The 18698-nt window shown below is 37.0% G+C and overlaps 1 long non-coding RNA gene across 1 annotated transcript in view; it reads left to right on the top strand.

The window, feature by feature from the left end:
• Positions 1–8207: 8207 nt before the first annotated feature.
• The window catches only part of LOC120483058 (uncharacterized), a 52178-nt gene continuing 41687 nt past the window's right edge, over positions 8208–18698 (top strand). Inside the window, exon 1 of the long non-coding RNA XR_005623528.2 lies at positions 8208–8600. This is a non-coding gene — a long non-coding RNA (uncharacterized LOC120483058). The remainder of the gene's footprint in view (positions 8601–18698) is intronic.

Here is an 18698-nt window from a genome sequence, read left to right on the forward strand (position 1 = left end):
TATTTTTTTAAACGTTCCTAATCTTTATTGAACTTGGCATTGAATGAAACTGTGCTGTGCTACTTTGGGCATCTCAAAGAGAACAGAGTATGTTTAGATTTGTCTGCACCTGAATCCTTTTTTAGACTCTTCCTGAGTTTGTTTTACCATAAGAAGTTTCTTAGATACAGAGTAAAGAGGCACAAACACTAATGCTCTCCGAGAACACAGTCCTATACTGAAGTACACAGTACTATGCTATACTATACTACAGTCCATCGCTGTGCATTCGTATTATAATGTGCAGATTGAACATGCTTTGTTGCATTTCTTCAAGATAGCTTTAAAGGGGGTTTTGATGCCAAGCATCAACTAGAATTACAAGTTTAGCATTCAGACAGGTGGAAAAGTCCTGGATGGATGCACTCAGCATTACCATTGTACATACACCTTTATGTTTGTGTCAAAGAGTGTGATTTTCATTTTTTTGAACAGAGCAGCTTGTTTCGTGCATATGACTTTAAAGGCTATTAAACAAAGCTGACACAAATAAACAAACCAAAAATGCATGAATTCTCTCTGATTTAATGTACTGATCCTACACGTTTGTAAGTACCCATTCTATTTGTGCTGTAAATGCTTGTTTTATGTCATTATTTTGTCTTTTCATAGCTGTTATTCTTATTCTGGATGACAATGCATTTGAACAAAATGGGTAAAATTCTGAGAAGCCATCTTTCAAATGTGAATAGGCTCTCTAGGAACTGTTTTATTGTATTAGGGTGCTTTCACACTTGGTTCTATTGCCTGGTCCGAAGTCGAGTTCGCTTTCTGCCAGAACTGTGCACTCAGTGACCCACTTTAGAAATAAGCAGGTCATTGATGGAGAGATGCAGCCGTCCTTTATCGCGAGACTAGCCGAACCTGCTTGCTATACAGAAGGAACTGACCAAAGGCACTAAATACGATTTCTTCTGATGTGTGGATTGACAGCATACTCCATCACCCAAATCCAGCCTTAAAGCCTGATTACTGCAAGAAGGTAAGACCAAATATGTGTTAAAACCTATTTGAAATTTGCCAATTATTCAGGGGGGAAAAACTAAACCATAAATATAAAAAGAAATAATACATAATTCCTGGTTAAGATAAACTCCGCGAGACTTTTTTTTTGTTGGAGACGTTGCGCGCGCGACGTCAATTTGGCGCGAATCGGCGCTCGCGGCATCTGAGGCAAGACGCCACCACAGAGCTCGCGCCAGTCTACATTTTTATATTTTACGTTATTTGTTGTTTTGTTGCAACAAAACCGTATTTAAATCCTTTCTATGATATATTTAAGTCAAGTGAAGACGTGAAGTGCCCTGACGTGTACACAAAACAGGTAATGAGACTAACTAAACAACCTTCAAATATGAAATACTCAACTGAAACTCATTTAAAGTCCAAGCGTTCATAAATATGAATATATATCGCAAATAATTGTCATTCGTTGTTTATAGAAATCAATTTGAAGTGTTTCTGATGTCATAACGACACGGGAAGACTCATTTTAATCTGTCACTCGGGAGAAGCCGGTTCGTTTGAGGCCAAATCTGTTGGTTTGTTGTTGATAAACTTAAATATTTTCTAATTGTTTTGGACAATAACTTGCTGCTAAGCTAACAGGGTTGATTGGATTCATTTGAAGAATGAGATTATTCTTCATAGAAATAAAACTAGACTTGAGACTATATGAATGTATAGACCATTTCACAAGATGTAAACAACACTGGTCCAGAAACACTTCCTGTTTCAGTTTGTAACTGTTTTGTTTATTTCACATGTAAAGAAACATGTTAAAGATGTTTGTTTAACTTTTTGATTCAGTTCTGTTGGTTGTATTTTATCCCAGCTTTTATGTAACGTTAGTGTTAAAAAACTGAAACAGGAAGTGCTTCTGGACCAGTGTTTACATCTTGTGTGAAATGGTCTATATTTATTAATTGGGAAGCATTATGTAATGTAATAATGTTTATTAATATAATTCATTAACCATTAGTGAAAGTTTTACCCTATTCTTTTTTTACTGGACAGCAACCATGCAAAATCTATAAATGTATGCTTTTTCCTCTGTATACATTTTGCAGTTTAGTTTAATTGCATTTTAGGAATGGATTAATCCATCGTTATTCACCCAGCATCCATAATAGTAGTGGGCCAATATGGGTTCACTAGTTGATTCTTCAATTATTACATTTGTTCACTCTTATCCTGAATATGTGCATTCAACCTAGGATTAGTCTTCAAAATGAATTTCCTGCAGCGCTGGTTTACTGAGACCATGTTAATCTGTGAAGGGATTTATCTGCTTACGTCTCATTATCTAACCACGTCCAGACAACCGGAACTGTTGCTAACCTTGTAATTGAGTTTTTGTCCCCTCATGTTTCTTCTTCACTTCAATGAATCATTGCTTTCTGATGCCTTCGGGGGCTTTTTTTATTAGTTTGTCTTCAAAAGGTCAGGCGGTCTATCTGTTAAACATGACTTGTCCCAACTGTTGACTGTCACACTCCGCTGATAACAGCCTGCCCGTTTCCATGGTGATATTTCATTGTCTGACTGTCTAGACACCCGGTGACACCTGACACGTCGAGGCCTGGGGGTCGCGGTTGGCCGCGCGAGTCAAAAATCGAAGACTCAGCTGCCCTCTGCGTCTGTTGCAGGTCCACAGAGACATTAGCAAATACATGGCGAAATGCAGGGGCCAGTTTAAATCACTGCTTCTTTTAAGGCCATTTGTCATAATTTTTATTGGCTGACGTGGTTATTCTTAATTCTGTTTTAGTCATTTTAGTTTTTAAATCTAATGTGTATATTTTAAAATGAGAGTTTCAGTGCAGCTTCAAAGGGCTTTAAAGGGTAACTAAACCCCTGGTCAGAGCCTGACTCCACCCACTGGCAATATTTGAAAATGCTGAAAAAGTGGGCAGACCCCAGCTGAGATAGAGGGAACGAAATAGATGCTAAAACACTCTATCCTGATCGTTTTCAATACTCACAATTCCAATTCCTGACTCGCTACAGTGGTTTTGACGACACAAGATGGTTTTTATACTGCCAAGGGCGTAGCTCGCGTGGTGAGCTGAAACCTGCGTACGTCACGTAGTGCAGAGAATTCAACTGCAGTAGCCACCGTTCAACCTGAAGAGGGCAGCACTGAGACGTTTTTACACCATATATTGTAGAAATAGAACACTTTATAAACAAATGTCAAAAAAGTTACTCGAATCAATGACTGGTATTAATAAAGATCCATTCTTACAGATCATTAACTAAAAAGAGTTGGTTTAGTTACTCTTTAAACGACACCAGACGATGAATAAGGGTCTTATCAAGCGAAACGATCGCTCATTTAAAAAATAAATAAAAAGTTTAAGTTGTATAAGCACAAATGCTTCTGTTCTGTGATACGCGTTCGTGACTCTCCTGTTCGAACTCGTTCATCAAAATGAACGAATCTTTTTTCGAGTCATGACTCAAAGGGTCCTAGATAAGACCCTTATTCATCGTCTGGAATCGTTTAAAGCCCTTTGAACAGCAAATATGTTTATTTTTATTTCAGCATGCTGTTTTGCAGCAGAAAGTGCCAGTTTCAGAAAAGTACCCTGATAGCTCCATTGCTGCAAATCATTAAAAATTCTGTTTAGGTAGACCAGCTTAATGGTCTAACTCTGAATCAGCATTAAAACGAGAACCGAACAAATATGGCCGCTCTATTGTCTCTTATTTTTGCTGCGTTGGTGTGATCCGCCGATTGTCGCAGCACGCGGTGTTTGATTTACTCCAAATGCTCTTTTCTCTAATACAGTCTGTTTCTTTTGTTTTCTATTGGCTGTCCAGAATGATCTTGTCGGACAAAATTCAGCAGCAGGAGTGGATACAGAGCGTACCCTCTGCTAAAATATCCACGTTCCCTTGAGGCAGCCCGAGGCTGTTCTCTGAGAGCCCGACGGAAGAGGACATTCTGTGCAAAGCTATTCATTGGAGATATTTTTTTTTCCCTTCCTGAACTGAATACCAATCAACGGTCGCCTCTTTAGCGTGCTTGAGAAGAGAATCACGCCACCACCAGAGAAAAAATAAGAAAAATGAGGTGATACTGCTGGCGTCTGGGTGTCAGAGACCGTGATTTTACCGCAAACACTGCAGCACAGCGGGGTGCGCGGTTAAAGCGAGATGGGCTGGGACGGGGCAGTCGGGTTGAGAGAGTTAGGGGGGCTCGGGTGGTTTCGGGACCCTCTCAAGGTGCCTCTTCCATGGAAACGCAGCTGGCTCAACAAGATTCCCATCAGTCGACAAATAAGATACAAGCTGGGCTCTGTCTCCGCACAGGCCACACTGTTACCAGGAGCCGACAGCCAATCGCGGCACCCCAGTGGCCTCGTTTCGACTAATGCCTCTTTTCTGCGACCAATCACAGGTGAGTAGCACTGTGACATCACACGATAAGGAATTAGAGCTTTTCAAAGGCTGATTGGCTCTCCAAATGAGTGATTCTGCCTCGCTGATGGAAGGCCATCTCTCTTCACTATCTTTGTCCTGGTTACGGGATTGCACGGTTGGGGCCTTTTGATCGGTCCCCATGTTTCCCAGCTCAGCTTTTGGTTTTATTGTGCATTAGTGCTGACCCTGACCAATCACTTTCAATCACCATAATTCTCTGATTACAGGAAATATGCCTTGAGATGGATGAATAGCTCTTAGGTCATTTCAACCCTGGACGGGTTCCAGAGTTTCACTTACCCTTGACATGCCGTCAATCTCTCTTTTTGTCTCTCTCTCTTTCTTTTTCAGATGCATAGATGGCAATCGATTCTTCACCAAGTGACACTAGAGACACTCTTTATATTGGCATCGGCTTAGATCTGTGCCCATTTGAGTGGTAGTTTCCCCTCGAGTCAATTTCAAGTCTTTCATCCTCCTGACTGAATCATGAGCATTTTCCTGTTTTCGAAAAAAATATTGAGGACTATTTAGAATTAATTTTGTGTAAAATAAGTGTTCATTTCTGCAGCTTTTTGAATGTGTTTTATATAGCACACTGCTCTCTGTATGCATCTTTCATTGATACTTGGACTACTGAACATCCTAGTTTATAGATATATCTTGACTTGGGTCTTATTAATATAATACACTTTAATAACCGTAAATCTCTACTTGATCTATACAAAAATAATCTGCTGTGACTCAGGGTCAGTGGAAACTGGCGTGCTGAACACCTTGATCAGCATAGGATAAAGGCCCGGGGTTTCATTTTTGTGGTATATTTTCCAACTTTTTAGCGTAAAATCAACTCAAAGATCGCTCTTTCTTCATACTGGGTTTGGGTAATGCAACATCTGATATGTCCAGATTTTCTTTTCCTGCTTCTTTTTGCACCTTGATGGAAAAACGTCAAGGCTGCAGAGATACTGTAGGTTTTTAAATACTTGTCAAATGTCAGTGAGCACTTTTAAAAAAAAAACTTTCCCAATAATTTATTCACCCCCATGTCATCCAAGATGTCCATGTCTTTCTTTCTTCAGTTGAAAAGAAATTAAGGTTTTTGATGAAAACATTCCAGGATTTTCTCCATATAATGGACTTCAATGGGGACCAAACGGTTCAAGGTCCAAAAGACAGTTTCAGTACAAACTGTTCAAAGGGCTTTAAACGATTCTAGACTATGAATAAGGGTCTTATCAAGCGAAGCGATCGCTCATTTAAAAAATAAATAACAAAGTTTAAGTTTTATAAGCTCAAATGGTCGCCTTGCTCTGTTCTTCGTGACTCGAACTCGTTCATCAAAATGAACAAATCTTTTCCTGAGTCAACTCGTTCATTTCGTTCGTTGAATGAACCAAATGACTCGAAAAAAGATTTGTTCATTTTATGTTATTTTTGGTCTTATCTGCAGATTTAAATACATATGGATTTGTATATTAAGTAGTTTTGTATTAGTTTTACTGTGGAGTCATTTTATCTTACAATTAAAATTTGCAGATGCTTAATTCTGAGAAGTAATCTCATTTAATTAATCACATCAACTGTTTCAAAGTGTTGTTGTGTTATTTAAATTATTGAGTGTTGCAGTCAGTTCCCTTTATTTGAGTTACTCCACATGTTTAAAATACTTTTTGTGCCATAAAATAAGTGCAGGTTTGAATTTCATTTCATTTATTTATAAAGCACAAATAGAAGTTGACAACTGTGCTGTACAAATGATTGATTTGTCATGTGGTATTTTCTGACTTCTGACGTTTCATTATTATTTTTAGCTGCAGACACTTGAAATGGTGACGTGAGTGAAAAGATCCACATCCTCGTTGAACATGATTTGAGTTCTCCACATGCTCAGCTCGCCTCTCCTCAAGTGACTCAGCCAGCGCAGGAGCTGATACCTGGAAGAGCTTCTGGAGAAGGTGACTAAAACACTGAACACATTTCCTCATACATTCTCAGAAAAAAAGGTACTAAAGCTGTCACTGGGGATGTATCTTTTCAAAAGGTACACTTTTGTACTTAAAGGGTGTATATTGGTACATATTAGCATCTAAAATGTACATATTAACACTTAAAATATACATATTAGCACCTAAAATGTACATATTAGTATCTAAAATGTACATATTGGCACCTAAAATGTACATATTGGCACCTTAAATGTACATATTAGCACCCAAAATGTACATATAGGCACCTTAAATGTACATATTAGCACCTAAAATGTACATATTGTACATATTAGTACCTAAAATAACAGTTTAGAATAAAAACAGTGATACAGTACAATGTAATCACATGACCTCATCAATTTGAAGTAAAGTGTTCCTATAGCTCAAATAGTAGAGTATGGTGCTAGCAACATCAAGGTCATGGGTTCCAACCCCCTGTTCAAATGCATTCCTTCAGTGCAAAAAAACGTCTGCCGAATACAAATGTAAATTGCACGTTTATATTCGGCATGTGGCAAGTCATCGTTTTGCAAATAAAAATGGTCATTTTGCATTTTTAATCCAATTTGATGTACCGTTTGGGCAGTCTGTTAATACAATAATGCCAAGAATGAGTTTAAAATCACAGCTGATATTGCTTGCTGTTCATCTGTCACATTGGAAATGAAAGTTTTCGTTGAAAGTAACGGCTCATTTTCACAAACTTGGTAAGTGATAGTGGGGGTAGTGTGTTAATATGGTGTTCTGACGAGTGGTTAAAGCGGTGGAGTACAAAAATAAGTGGGCTTGATGATGTCAGTTGAAAAGAAAAGTCATTTCAGAGGTGGAGCAAGTTGATTTCGATAGTTTAGATCACAAAGAGGGTTCTCAAGAAGAGTAAAGCAAATTAATTAAAGGGATAGTTAAATTTGAAATTAATTTTTGGTATGTTTTATCTTACCCCAATGGCATCCAAGATGTAGATGTCTTTGTTTCCACAGTAGCTTCAATTTTGATTTTTTTAGGTGAAACCGTTCGTTCTCATCTGTCAGTCATATAATGCAAGTCTATGGTCACCACCTCAAAGAGCAGCACAGAGAAGTCCAAATTAAACATGATTTAATGACTCATAAACGTAAGTACACATTGATGGGCTAAGACACGAAACGAGCGGTTTGTGTGAGAAAACGAACAGTATTTATATCTTGTAACCACAGCCACAAAGCACCCGCGCCCCATGGACGTGACTGTGATTACAAGAGGTAAAACGATATAAACACAGTTCGTTTTCTCACACAAACCGCTCGTTTCGTGTCTTAGGCCATCAATGTGTACTTACATTCACGAGTCATTAAATCATGTTTAATTTGGACTTCTCTGTGCATGCTCTTCAAGGTGGTGACCATAGACCTCCATTATATGATTGAGCTTAAAATATCAAAATTGAAACTACTGCGACACCTACATCTTGGATGGTAAGCTAAAACATACCAAAAATTAATTTCAAAGTGAAAAAGGTTAATATATATAATTAATAAATCAAATGATAGTCTGTCTGTCTTTTCTGCTTTCACACATCTGTTTAGTGGTTATGTCCGCTTAAACACACACACGCACTTGCCGTGTCTGACCCCAGGTCACGCTGAAGTGACTTTGTAACTGGGCCTCTTTAAAAAGTGGGCCTCGCATTCCTGCTCGCTCGGACGGGGGATGTCCTGCTTATTAGCAGCGAGGAGGAAGTTTCTGCCGTTAGGGATTATGTGCCGTTTCCTCGCCCAGAATCTTTCCGCTTGTCCCCTCCCACTCTTGAGAAAAGCAGCGAGTCCACAAACTAGAAAACGGTGCGAACTAAATACCTGCCTCTGTGACCAGCAGCCCCGCTCGTCTGCGCTTGTGCGACTGCTGGGAGGAGGGCATCCGCGTCCCGTCCGCTTTTGTGTGGTTGAGCAGAACCGCTGCGGTCGGGAGGAGGAGGAGGAGGGGAACAGCTGCTCCCCACACAGAAGCCGGTTTCCTAGCCTGACCGGCAGGCGGTTTTCCCGGGGGCCCTCGGGTCTCCGCAGCTCCGGCTCGGAGGGAGATTTTTACGGTGGCGGCGAAACACGAAATGGACCAGAACTAGCAGGATTCTTTCCTTCACAAGGCCAGGCACTCGTGTTCAGCGTGAGTACTATGCTGGGTTTTGTTGCTAAAGTTGCATGAACACAAAGGATCTGTACGAGTCTTTTTTTGTGCGTTTCCTTCCTATGAGAAACAGCTCAGGCAGTTTATCACAGGTTTTGGTGAAAAGGCAGCTTTGTGCTTTTGAACCGCAGCTGGGCTGAAGGGTCACGGCCGGAGGCATCGGTGCCGTGTGTGTGTGTACATACCAAAATACGGACGGCGATCTGATGAAGAGCGTTTGTAAATCCTCTTGTATTGCTTGTGGAAGTTGACGGCTTGCTGTGAACTTGAGAAACTTTGCGTAAACTGTTGGAAGGACTTTACGGAGAGCCGCTCGCGCTGTTATATACTTATGGCATCTGTCACAGTGTTTAAGGACATCTCTGAACTTGTTCAAGCAGAATATTTTTCAGGGAGTGCATTAATCTTAAAGATATATGTATATATAGAGAGAGAGGCCCTTTTGTTTACCTTTCTAAGCAGCGATTTCATTCACAGAAGCTTAACTAATAGACAATATTTAGCTTAAATGGGCAATTTAAGCTAAAAAAACATATGTGCTTGCTTTGGTAATTTATTCAGGAACTTTAGCTAATGGGTTAAATGTGCTTTATGTTGTAGGCTAATATGCAATACATATTTGTACTAATGTCCGCTTTATTATTTGAGGTATTTTTCAGTGTTCAGTAATTTTAGTCAAAAAAAAAAAAATACATTTGAAGAGTTCAGATGCAAAAGCCTCTAAGTGCCATTTGAAATTTTCTTCTAAAATGATCATTTTTTATCAAGCTTGTATATTTAAGTTCAGTGATTTCACTTAAATGGCAATGATTACTTATTAATTGTTATTTAAGTGAAATTACTGAACTTAAGTTGATACAAATCATCATTAAAGAAGAAAATTTCAAATGGCATTTAGAGGCTTTTGCATCTGAACTCTTCATTTATTCCCATTACACAACCTGTCTGTCTGATGCCGTGGCACCTGTTCTCCTAAAATGTCTTTTTCTTTAAGAAAAGCCTTTTTTCTGTTGCCCACTTGTGTCACAGGAATGAGATGTTTGGACAGGCATTATCGCTCGGCTTTCTCTTCTGGAGTGCGGTTTCAAAGCATGGAAAAGAGGGAATGCACCAAAAGAAAAGAGCAGGAGGACAAAATGGCAAAGGAGTCGAGTAGTTTTAGCTTAGCTTGGGTTGTGTTGGGTTGGTGTGTGTGTGCAGTTTAGTTGTCAACTTAGCACACAGAGAGAGAGAGAGCGAGGGGCCACACTGAATCTAGTTCTCTATTTTAGGTATGTAGGTCACTATCCTCTGAAGTAACAGATCTGCACACCTTCTTAATGAGGCCTTCTGAAGTCTTTGTGGCGGATGGTTTATTTTTGGCTCTTTGCTGTTCTATATTAAAGTTTCTTCGGGGCACATCAAGTTGTCCTTTATGTCATGGAGGCTCACTATTGCACGATGTGGTCGATCCATTAAGTATATATTGCTTTTGTTTTTTTAAGTGCATGACCTCTGTGGGCTTCCGTATGTTTTACACTGTACCAATATTTTCAAGATTTGTTATCACAACATATTTTCTTTTGTCAAATCAACTTTATAATAATTAATTTAGTTGAGATAACTTATTATTTTGAGTTTCTGATGGTTAAATTAATCTCCTTCATTGTATTAACTCACTTTTTCCAGTTCAATCAACTTAAACTTTTAAGGCAACCCAGGTTACTTACTTTTTTAAGTTAAACCAACAATATTTTTTTTACAGTGTAGTAATCACAACATTTTTTCTTTTGTCAAATCAACTTAAATAATTTATTTAGTTCAGATAACATATAATTTTGAGTTTCTGATGGTTAAATTAATCTACTTCATTGTATTAACTCACTTTTTCCAGTTCAGTGAACCAGGTTACTTACTTTTTTAAGTTAAACCATCAATATTTTTTTACAGTGTATAAACTTGAATTCTTCTTGCTGTACTTTAAAGGATTGCGGTCCTTGTCTCCACAAGATTTGTTATGTCTTAAATAACAGCTTTTGTTTTTTATCTTTTTCTGGAGGAGCATCAGCTTAGAGAGAACATTGATTCAGCTCTTAATGATCTGTGCTGCGCTTAACTTAGTTATTTTGACAGGGAGGAAAGGAACACTGTTATTGTGTGTGTGTGTGTGTGTGTGTGTGTGTGTGTGTTCCAATGGCTCTGCTGCGGTTCTAACGGACTAAAAGGTGGATGTGTACTTGCTCTCGTTTGACAGGGAGAACGCTGAGTGCCGAATGTGTTTAACTGCCTCGCGGGCTGTAAATTTGTCACACTGTCAGGTTTGCCGGGACGAGAGTGAAAACCGCAGTTTGCCACAGAGCTTTATGAGCTGAGAGTCTCCAGGTGCTGTGGTCAGGCCGTTCTGGTGATCAGGATCCGGGCCGGAGACGTGCTTTTCTAGGTATTAGCTTTCCTCTTGTTATAAAGATCTTAACTAGACGGGTCTAGATTGTGTAGTTGAGAAACTTTTTGGACAACTCTGCTGTCTTCAGGTTCACTTTCTGCTTTTCTATAATGTTTGTATTTTTATATTACTCAAATTAGTAATAATTTTATTTTAATTAAATAAAAGTAATTTTAGGCAGACTTTCCAGTTTAAATCTATTCAAGCATCCATTTATTATGTATTTAATTCATAATATTCATTATTTATTTTTAACAGTCTTGTTACGTTTCAAATATTATGCAGCAAATTTTATCTGGCATTTTCTTGGTTTAACTTTGATTTCAAGATTTCCAGTGTTACAGACATTGTGTTTAAAACATTAATCTTTCTCTCATTCCTTTATTTCATTAGTTTAGCCGGATTGTGACACTCCACAAATTATTAGTTTGACTACAGTATCAAGAAAAGAAGCTCTCTCTCTCTGTCTCTCTCACACACACACACACACACACACAATTTGTGTCCTGGAGAGCCATAAAAGAGATGATGTCATGTCTGCACTGGAGACTGTGTGTGTTTGCACTGATCCGTTTCTCATTCAGAACCATTGAATGGGCCAGATCGCTCTGAAAGAGGACCAAAAAAAGCCTGAAATCCCCAGCAGACGGCCTGAAAGTTCCCTATATTAGTCAAATTAAATTGAACTCAGTCTGCTATAAAAATGTAGACCAGGTTTTTTCTACATTTAAAGGTTTATATACATTCTCATGATGATTGTAAGACTGAACAATAAGAAACAAATTCTCTGAAAAATGTCAGAATCCTCCAAAAAGCCAAAAATCTCTCTCTCTTGAGCTTTCTTTTTGACAGGTGACTTGTTTCAACATTGAAAGGCAATAAAAGATATTTTATTGTATTACTATCTATATTTCAGGGAGATATTTTCCACAAAAAAAAAATGCAGGTTTGACAATAGGACAAATCTATTGTCTGTGTTAATTCCACATGCATTTTTATTGGTGTTTGTGCAGGCGTGATGGTTTGTTACTCGAACCTCTTACTGATATATTTAGTGACCTTTCAGAAGTGTGTGCATGTTTTGCAGAACAAAAGCAACATTTTGTGTTGGTTATTGTTCACTGCAGTCCCCTAGTTCATGTGACATCACTTCCTACGCGCCGGCAGCTGCATGGTGACAGGGCTCTAGAGGTGAAATGCGTCTCGCTGCCTTGTTCAGGGTTCCCGCGGGTCCTTAAAAAGTCTTAAAATGTCTTAAATTAGATATTTAAAATTTAAGGCCATTAAAAGTCTTATAAAGTCTTATTTTTAGGTATGAAAGGTCTTAAATTTTAGATGACACTTCGACTCAGTCATATCTTAATGTTTTCCAAATTAAAACCATCTAATTTGCGTACGTATTAATTTTTATCTTTGTGGATTTGCTTGTTCACGTGACAATTCGCGTCACATTCGCGGCAGAATAACGTCCGTCTCCTGCACGCGAGACAGGAGAGGAGGAGAGAAGAAAGTTGGCAAATGTCAGTTAAGTCGTAAGTTAATTCTTTATGTGCGTAGAGGTGTGCGATGTGTATTGTCTATTATGATACTCTATTGTTTTAACGATGGACGAGGCACTGCGAGTGTGAGCTGACATCGCATTTGTCTCTCGTGTTTTCACGGCGTGATGTGTGCAGTTATAGGCATAGACATATTTATTATGGTTATAGGTATGTCCCCAAATTTTTGCCTTATATTTATATCATGTTGTTATATTAGAATATCACATCAGTAAGAGTGCCGTTTTCCCGTGCACAAGTGTGATATTTATGTTATACAATAGTTAAATTAAAAATAAAGTGACATTTTGAGTTAGTTTTTAGCCATAACATTATCGATATTGTTTGTTTTCCCTTTATTTCGCCGACTAGAATTTCAAAATGAAACCATAGCAGAGTCTCAATGCAACAGACAGCGATGATTTCTTGAAGGAAATCCGCGTCTTGAACGAGTAATTTTAACGATTCAATCACTTGCTTCTTTCCCGTTTGAACAAATCGGTTGAATGAATGACTCCCTCAACTCGCTTATTAAGACAGCGATTTGCCGCCGCCTACTGGCGGTTTTAGTTTCATATTAAAAGTAAAAAATAAGAAATCATTTCACATTTAAATATTGAATATTGATTTTTTTTTAAAAACCTTATAGCTTGATTTATGGAATTGTAAATGGAGTGTATATATTAATGCCACTTCTAAGGCTGCTTCTGCGTCTACTCTGCACTGCAAAGATGGATTTTTGATTGAATGATTTAATTTGACTGCTAACAGTGGTACTGTATAATTATTGTGTAATGAAATATTATTGTATAAATAAGTACTGTATATATGTGATGCACGTGATGCATAACTCTAAATAAGTTTAGAAAAAAAATCTCCATAAATGGGTGAAAATGCCCTGGAAATCAATTTAAGGTGGCAAATATTGCACATTAATTAATAATTTCTGTCACTGCTGTGAACTGACCACTGCATAGAATATGAAAAATATAAATATCTCCGCGAGTCTGCTGTCAACAACAGGCCTAAACCAGCCATGGCACCAGCACAAAAACACAATCAGTAAAATATCAACTAATTACTGTTGATAATAATTAGTTGATATTTTACTGATTTTGTTTTTGTTTTGTGTTTATCAACAAAACGTGAAAATATTGAGATATATTTTTGTCAATATCGCACACCCCTAATGTATGGTATTAATTTTGATTTCTTCAGGTCTTAAAAAGGTCTTAAAAAGCCTTAAATTTTACTTTAAAAAGTGTGCAAGAACCCTGTTGTTTCGTCCTTGTTTACTTGTTAAATGTCCAGCAGTCTTTCATTCCTGCCTTTCTGATGTCCTAAAGGGACGGGGTGGGACTGCATTGAGAGCTACTCTTCATCGAGGGCTTTTGACTGCGGTCTGAAGAGAGGGGACGATTTCAGGCACAAAAGGCAAACACACACGTTTAGTGTGAGACAAAGGGCCGCTCAGTGAGGGGTTAAACTCTCCTTTTGTTTGCATGCAATTAGAAGATCACTAGTTTGTCATGTCGTGTCATCAAGACTAGACTGATACTCAAGAAACCTGCCAAGAATGTGTGTGGGACAATTCTCCACAAAATCGAATTTATATATATTTCAGCATATATCATATATAATTTTATTATAAATAATTAAATAATAATTATATAATTTTACAATATTTGTGATTAATTGCACATTTTACCCCATTTTACTGTAAAGAAAAATGATTATAATCTTATGTGAAAACAATAATACCATAATTAAATTGCAAAATATTTATGGATCATGGTAGTTTTGTGTTGTAATGCTTAATATATTATTTAAAAAATGTATTTAATTGCAAGAAAGTCAAAAAAAAATACTATAATTAGAACCATTATTATTATTATATAATTAGAAGCATTATGATACGTAATTTGAATGTACAGTAGCTGTATTAATTTAATGTCACAAATTACAAAATGATTTATTATTCTTTGAATTTCGATGTATTTTCATACGATTCAACACTCTAAACAATGCTGGGTTGTTTCAACCCAAATTTGGGTCAAATATGGACAAACCCAAATGTTGGGTTAAAATGTCATTAAAAAAAATAACAGTTAAAGTTGGGTTCAAATTTCAAATTACATTTTTGACCCAACATTTGGGTTTGTCCATATTTGACCCAAATTTGGGTTGAAACAACCCAGCATTTTTTAGAGTGAAACTCAAAGCTGCTGTAGGTTTCAGAAGCAATTATTTCTTTCTTTATTAAAACAGTTTGACCAATGTTTATGAATGTTATGAATCTATATTATGTTTTTAGTTCTTGGAATGTCTTTCTTTTTTACCTTTTCTAGCTACAAAACTGACTTGTGTCAAATTATATGAGCATTAAATTATTTAACATTTTTTCAAATGTCAAGTATATTTTTTTATTTGCATTTTTGAGGGGAAAGGAGAATTCCTCAAAATACAAAAGGATCCTCACGTTCTAGTGAAGACACGGGGGAATGCATTGCCTAAGTGTGTGTGTGTATGTGTTGGACTAAAGCGCCCTTGAGAGGCAGGTTTAGAGGCAATAAAGGGAGATCTGGGAAGTGGAAACTCAATAGCGGCAGGGGCTTGTGTTGCTATTGTGCTCATGAAGTCTCCAGCATCTGTAGACAGCAGCCTGTGAAGTAATGAGTCGTCTAGGTTTATATTGACCGGTCTGGTGCGGTGGCCATGGGGACCATTACATTTGCTATTGAGAGTGAAAGGATTACACATCTAAAATAATTGAAATGCGGGGAATGAATATATGGAGGTTGAAAATGAGGCCATCGCTCTGCTAACCAAGGCTCTCTCCTTCTCTCTCTCTCGGATTTTAAGATCCAAGAACACACACACACACACACACACAATTTAAAGGACAACTTAACTGGTTTATTGACACTATTTAAATTAGTTAGATATTTATATTATAGTAAATAGCAATTATATTACTTAGAGCTGCACAATTATTTATTTCTATAATTAATTTTGAATAATAGAATAGAATGTTTGGTAAGGCCTCATTTGTTAACATTAAGTAATGTATTAACTAACATTAATTGCGCAATACATTCATTTTAACATTAGTTAATAAAACAACTGATCATTTTTTGTTCATGTTAGTTCACAACTAACATTGAATTTTAAGTAATGTATTACACTGTTAAAAAAAATATTTTCAAGATTTGTAATCACATTTTTTCTTTTGTCAAATCAACTTAAATAATTTATTTAGTTCAGATAACTTATTATTTTGAGTTTCTGATGATTAAATCATTCAATCAACTTAAATTTTTAAGACAACCAAGTTACTTAATTTTTTAAGTTAAACCAACAATATTTCTTTACAGTGTAGGATGCTGTTGAAGTATTGCTCACTCTTAATCCGTGATAATTAATGTAGTTATCTCATGTTAACGACTGAAAACGTATTGAAAAGTGTGACAATGGATGTTAAATTGTCTCTGATTTGGTTGCAATGCTCAGCTGCTGCTAAACATGTAACAGGACATAAACAGATATAAATAAACTATAATTGTTACTTTCCATGATAGTTCACGGTGCCGTCTGTAATCTTAATTATTTAGTTTTATTAATTGTGCATCTCTAATGTCCTTTTGTTAATTTTAAATGACATTTTTATAATGATTCTCCTGTTTTATATGTGAAACTCGACTGAACATGATTTGATTGCTCTACAGATGAGAAAGCTCTTCTCTGGGAATGGGAACCCGATCTGGGCCGGACCGGTCTTCAGGGAGTGGGGTTGGGTGTCTGTTTACAGCCGCTGTGATTGGTTTCACTTGAGGGACAAACATATGCGTGTGCTCGTGAGACAGAAAGCGTGATCCAGATTCAGACGTATGAACCAGAGCCGTCTGCCGTGCCGAGCGCGGTGAACTCTGTGCCCTGGTGTCGGGGAGGGGGACCACGCTGTAATAAGATCAGACCTTAATGGTGGTCAGGGTATATTTGAGCTCGGGTCCATATTGGCTCTGTCTGGAGTGTCAGTTGCATAAGTCTGGGCTTTTGGATGGCACAGGTTATGTCATGTTGTTATTTAGTGTAATCTCAGGCTTCTTTTCTTTTGGAAGGGCAATCCACAAATGTTATTAATGTTCCTAGACCACAGAGCTGCCTTTGGGAACTTTCACTATGATTCAATTAGACATGCTTTGTGTTTCGATGGTATCTCACGTTGATTGCTTTGGTCTGCTGGTCACATTCAGCATTACGATTCTGCACAGAATTATTCCTCCGTTGTTTGTTGCATGCTTAAAGTTGTAAAAAAAGAAAAATGTGAATAGTTTTATTTGATGTCTTAATTGACATATATTGCATGATTTTTCTCCCCCCTTTTTTAAGGTAGTTCAGGATTTGTTAAATATGTTGCATATCACTTCACCCTTTATTCTCTGCAAACTGTTAGTATTCATTAAAAAGAGGTAACACAAAAAGATGCAAATCTGGTCAATTTACTTAATTTCTTGTAATATATAATTTTATTTATTTATTTTTCTAGGAAGGTCCCTACAAATAGCTCACTACAAATAACACACAAACACATAAAACATTCCAGAAACTCAGAGCACAATATTCATCATAAATCAAGTAAAACATGCATGCATGTAAACAACATCACCATAAAATAGCACTCAGTATTATTCTCTTTCTAGCTGTGAAGGAAAAACTTTTTTTTTTATTCCCGAAAAAGAAAACCCAGTCTTGGTTTAAGCTTTTTCACCAAGTAATTAATGTGATCATAAAAGGCTAACTCCTCATCGAGCCATATTCCTAGATATTTATAAGGTGGTACTCTTTCTATATGTAAACCCTCAATAATAATTTAATAAGAATAACAATATTATTATTTGATCTCAATTTCAAAAAGTGCCTGAAATTCTTCCTCTGTATATATTAAATATTATTTTTTTGGTATTTTTTCTTATTATATAGAGTCATAAATATGTATTATTGCACTTTTATTGACTGATTTTTTTGTTGTTTTATTGGAGGCAAAGAGGTTGTTTGGTTAAAAGAGTTTATAAATATGCTTATACTCTCACTATATTAAATATGCAGAAATATTTATATGAATATGTCACAGATTTACAAAATACAACTGTTGATCAAAACTTAATAAAAGAGCCACACAATATAAATGTGGAGATATCTTAAAACTGTAACGGATCATTTCTAAACGTCTGAATAAAAGTGAGATGGGTGTATTTGTAAACGTATACGTGCTCACACACACTTGATGGTCAGTGTAATGCATTGGAGCAGATCTTTCCTGTTCGTTGTGCTGGACGACCGAACTCCATGGGTCCACCTTAAAGAGTGTGTGTGTGTGTGTGTGTGTGTGTTTATCTCTATATCCCTGTGTTTCCGGGTCTGTGAACGTAGACATGGCGTCACAGGAAATGAGGTGCGTTTCGTACAAGTCGGACGAGCCCATCAGATGTGTGATGGTACAGCCTGGCTGGAATATTAATCGTGTGTGTGTGTGTGTGTGTGGGTCTGGCTTACATATGGCGGAGGTGTTGTTTAAGAGAGTGGGTCTATTCTATATGAAGACACACAAGGCAAAGAGGGTGTGTGTTTTTTGTTTCGTTCGCTCTCGGTCCCTCTGTTGACTCTGACGGGATCTTGCACTTTCAGGCGCTGATGTTATGAAGCATTCAGATGCTAATGAGGGCTGAGAGGGGCGATTCTCACATAAACTTGATTTGTCCATGAATAGCAGCTTGTGTTTGTCCTGACCTCTCCACTGCCCGGAGACACACACACACATTCTCTCTTTTTCTCCCTCACTCACATACAGCTCAGCATTGTCTAAGAGAAACCACAATCGTGGTCTCTTAATATATAGTTTGTTCCACTTTTTCATGTTTTGTTTGTTTTTCTTAATTAATTGGATGTTTGTTTTGACCTTGTTTTGACAGTGGTAATTTAAAATAAAATATTTTATACTGTATTCTTTTTATTTTAATTAAAATAAATGATTTTATACTTTATAATGATATATTTTTTAAATATTAATTTTTATAATAATTATATAATTGTATAAACTTTTATAAAATTAGAAAATGT

The sequence above is a fragment of the Pimephales promelas genome, chromosome 23, assembly GCF_988280905.1.
Source record: "Pimephales promelas chromosome 23, fPimPro1.hap1.1, whole genome shotgun sequence".
NCBI classification, from domain to species: Eukaryota; Metazoa; Chordata; class Actinopteri; order Cypriniformes; family Leuciscidae; genus Pimephales; species Pimephales promelas.